Below are 4,919 nucleotides of genomic sequence, written 5' to 3'. Positions count from 1 at the left end.
ATGATTAGAATGAAAATTAAGGATCAAGAAACAATGCGGGTCGCGGATTTGGTTTTGGATACGGATTCGGGTCATGATTTGGGTTTGGGTAAATGGTTGCAGCTAATAATAAGAATAATATTAATAATATTTTCAATGTAGTCCCTTGAGATTGAGGTGGGAACAATAAGTGATTAAAGTTAAATTTTGGGTAATTTCTGCCAAAATCTCAAAGTTATATATATATATATATATATATAAATAAGTAAATAGACAATAATATTATAACAATTAGATTAGTTGACAAACGTGATAATTAAATTGATAAAATTTTCCAAACACGAAACGGGTCGGGTTATTTAAAATGAGAAAGACCGGGTTGTTATACTCGAGTTCTCAATTATGTATGGAGATCTCTTGAATCTTGTTGATGCTCGTCTACACGGATCTTTGTCATTATTGTCCGTGGCCATTTAACAGTAAACAATGTTTCGATGTTGACCGATGAATCTAGATCTAGTAGATATAAATGTGTCCTCTTGTCACCTTATGTTATGACCACAAGTCTAAAAATATGTCTAGCCCACAACTTGTTACTCCCCCTTGAACAATTGAACAAACACATGTTTAACTCAAGACAGGAATAATAATAATAATAATAACAATAATAATAATAATTAGAGATACGACATTTAGTACTAATAAAATAAAAAAAAATGGAAGCGAAGAGTAGATAAAAATAGTTTAAAAAGAAATTAGTTTTACTTTTAAAAGCGAATAGATATATGAAAAATTAAAAATCAAAGTAGTTAACTTTAAAATTTTGGCAACTCTTATCTTTAAAATTAATATATTAAGTTCTTTAAAACTTTTAAACGGGTTAACAGGTCGAACCGCTTTTTAACGGGTCCAGTTCGTGCTGACCTATTTAAGAAAACGAGTCATTTTGCCGACCCAAAACCTATATTTTTTCGTGTTAGATTCGGGTCGTGTCAGAGACTATTCCCCCCTATATAGATCTAGTAGATATAAATGTGTCCTCTTGTCACCTTATGTTATGACCACAAGTCTAAAAATATGTTTAGCCCACAACTTGTTACTTTCCCTTGAACAAACCCATTGAATCTTAGCCAAGAAATAATATTTAATACTTATGAATATGATAACATTTAGACACTTGTCACTTGTAAGTATGTGATAAACAATAAACAGGAAGCTAAAAGTTGCAGTTTTAGTTGCAGATATAACCATGGGGGAACTTGTTATGTTTTGTAATATGTTTAGTTTAATTGGTGTATGAGTATGAGTGCCCATTTCGTTATCAAGATAATATTATTACTATTAGGCACCACACCATACTTGTTTTATACATTCGAGAAACACTTTTTTTTAATGATTATAGTCTGACTGACATGTTCTTGAAGGAAAACTCCTACATCAGTCGCTATTTATCCAAGTTCAAATTTTCTTACAGCGGTGTTCTCTCCATAAGTGGCATATACTTGTGAGTTATGATAATCGAACCCAGGACCAGGAGGGAACCTTATAAAAAACCCTGACCACCCGAGTAGGCTTGTCATGGCATTCGAAAAACACTTATAACTCTTCATTTAACAAGGGTAAATTTACACATCGTAACAAATTTTCCAAATGTCTTACTAAAATCACACAAAAGCTTTTATTTTTTTTGGACAGAATTACAAATTGTGTCATTTAAACATATGTAATTTATGGATCAGGTCATTTAAAATTTATTTGCAGGCGGTGTCCTTTACATGACATATTTGTTTGACTTTCGTCCTTTTGACTAACTGACATCCAAAAACCTCATTAAGTCTTGGCATGTGAGGGCATTTAAGTCTTTTTACACATTCTATTTAAGTATATATAATTAAAAAACAAATTAAATATATTATCAGAAAAAGAAACTAAATAAAATATGTTAATCAAAAACCCCGTTAAGTCTTGGCATACTTGGATTTAACTGAGTTTTTGGATGACAGTTAGTGTAAAGGACAAAAAGCGAATGCATTTTCTCATATAAAGGACACCACCCGCAAATAAACTTTTTAAAGGACCTGATTCATATATCACATATATTTAAAGAACAAAATTTGTAATTCTGTCTTTTTTTTGTTCTTTAAAATTAAGGTCGCTCATGTTCTAATATTATGTAATTATTTTTATAAATATTAAAAAAATAAAAATAATAAAACTAAGTGAGACTAATGGGACATATGGATATTGTTTAACACTTGATTATTTTTCATTTGACTCAAATTTAACAATTATTAACTCCTACATGAAATTGTTTGAAAAAAAATTATTACTTAGCAGTATTCAAGATTCATATATATTTTATTTGCACCAATTAATAATAATAATATAAACGTGTGTAAAAAACAATTTTAAGTAGAAATGAAACACCTAATGAAAGCACAATGATTTTGGAAGGACAAAAAAATGTTAGTGACTAAGGCCACCAGGGGTGGAGCGTGGTGAGCCACCATCACGCGTGATGGCCTCACGCACACCACCGCCGGTGCCTCCATCTAGCGTGATGGGGTTTGGTGCGTGATGGCTATCACGCTGTGAGGGGGGGGGGGATCGAGAAAAATGGCCGTTGGATGGATTTGGATTTGGCCGTTGGCTAGTGAGAGGGGGGGGGGGGAACAAAAATTTATCACACCACACCACCACCCCTACTAAAATCCATCACATGTGATGGATTTGAAGTTGGTGATGTGCCACATTATCATTGGATGTGGTGGGTGATGAAAATGTAACTACCCCCTCCCCCCCTAACTACAAAAACATTTTGAAAACTTGGTTATGATTGAGTGAAGTTTTTCTTTATACAAAATAAATCGGGTGCATCGCGCTTTATTAGACTATAAATAAACACAAGTTGTGGGAGGAAGATTTTTGTCTTTCTGAATACTTTGATCATCAAATGTTAGCTTGTAATTTGAGTGGTGTTTTGGTGTCTGGCAAAGGAAACAAGTAGAACAAATCTAGATCTTAGTTGAGAGTTTAGGAGGCAAAAACTGCAGCCCACCCTGCTTCTTCAGAAACACAACTCACCTTGCTTTTAATTTAATTCTATCAACTTGCAAAAAGTGACCCCAAAAAGGGTTATATAGCTAATTAATCACAAGGTCAAGTCACATAAATGAATTCCAAAAGTAAAATGTTATAATGAAAGGTTCTTATCTTATATAAAGAAGTTTTGTTTAGTTCTAATCAAAGATAGTGGGTTTAAGATATGTTAAAATAATACCTTTTTATTCTAACGCCACGTTGAAATTCATTTTAGTCATAACTATTTTGACCCGTTATTCAGTTTGACCCTAAAGAGAGGCAAGATGGCAACCGCCTAGGGCCCAGAAATTTAAATTATATATATGAAGAAACGTGGATCGACTTACTGGTAGACGATCTACTTTCCTCGGGTACGATTATACTATTTCACCGATGGTTTTCTTGGATCTGGGCTCTTCCACCTACAAAATGAACAGCACCGTCAACTTACCCCTCAGAAAGGGACAGAGGGGTCCTCTTTGGGGTAACCCTCCGGTGTGAGAATAAGTATTTGTGGGAGAAGATAATAATATCAGAGTAAGGAAATCTGGAGAGTATTGCTTAATAGCTGAATACTCTGTAATTGGATGTGATTATGTGTTACTGGCTGTAACTGTCTGATTGAATGTAATTGAATATGATTGAATGTCTCTCCTTGTGGAGTTGATGCTGTATTTATAGTGCTAGGGTTTCCACTGATTGAGCTCAGCCTTGTTGGCCTCCTCCAATTGATTTGCGCCACGTGTCCTTGGGGACACCTTGTGCTTTTTCATTGGTTATAATCACGTGGTAGCACATGGGTTATGCTGAGTTGTCCACCTTTCATTTGGCAGCTGTCAACATCAGCATATTCTTATTCCTTAAAAAGATACCTTCTGGAAGGTTGTCTGACGTGCACAATCAAGGTTGCCCTAATCCTGATTTGGGTAAGGACGAGGTTGATTATGTGCATGTGTGATATGCGCCAATCCTGAGGATGCGCGAGGTCTTCTCTTTATTCTCACGCGCAGATGTTTCATGCGCAGATGTGATATGCACGAGCATGTGATATGCGCCGCACGCTGATACGCCACGCGCATATGTGATATGCGTGAGCATATGTGATGCCTGGGCATATGATGCCTGAGCATGTGTGGTGCCTGGGCATATGATGCCTGAGCATGTGTGGTGCCTGGGCATATGATGCCTGAGCATGTGATGCATGAGCATATGTGATATGCGCCATGCGCATAGGTTTTGGCTTTGTGCCTTCATAATGTCTTGATTTCAAGTCACTTCTGTATCCTGTGGGTTGACCCGCCTCGCTCGGTGTTGAGGCGGGTACATACCTCTTCAAGCCCCCCCAGTCTAATATGTGTCTTGTCTCGCGCGAGCGAGGTAAGATAGATATTAGACTTAATGGTTTGCTCTTTTAGTAGGGGTTTGTCTTTTTCTTCTTATTATTCATCGTTGCGCGAAATTCTATCCTTTTGTTTGAAAACGAATCGTCCCTATACGTGGTTGGTTGTTGCTGACGTGGGCCAGTGATGGAGACGTGTCAGACCTTTCGTGTGCTCGAGGTGCTACAGTTGCCTTTCGTGTCCCCTCACATGCTGTCAGGGACAAGTGTCGCGCTCGCGTTGGTCCGTTCCTGCGAGTGGTGGCGCGTGAATTCTGGCAACAGCTGTAGAGTTTCTTTTCGTGTCCCCTCACACAGTGTCAGGGACACGTGTCGCGTTCGTGTTGGCTTACACCTGCGAGTGAGGGCGCGTGAAGTTCGATCCGCACCAATATTTCTCTCTCCTGGGCCTATAAAAGCCAGCCCTTGGAGTTTTTTATCCTTCATCTTCTTGTTTGTTCAGAGCTTTTCTTTCTTTCAT

The sequence above is a fragment of the Bidens hawaiensis genome, unplaced genomic scaffold, assembly GCF_021521415.1.
Source record: "Bidens hawaiensis isolate Kalapana, Puna unplaced genomic scaffold, B.hawaiensis_p1.1 tig00032198_1, whole genome shotgun sequence".
Taxonomy (NCBI): Eukaryota; Viridiplantae; Streptophyta; class Magnoliopsida; order Asterales; family Asteraceae; genus Bidens; species Bidens hawaiensis.
The sequence above is the reverse complement of the archived record's forward strand: the minus strand, read 5'-3'. Positions refer to the sequence as shown.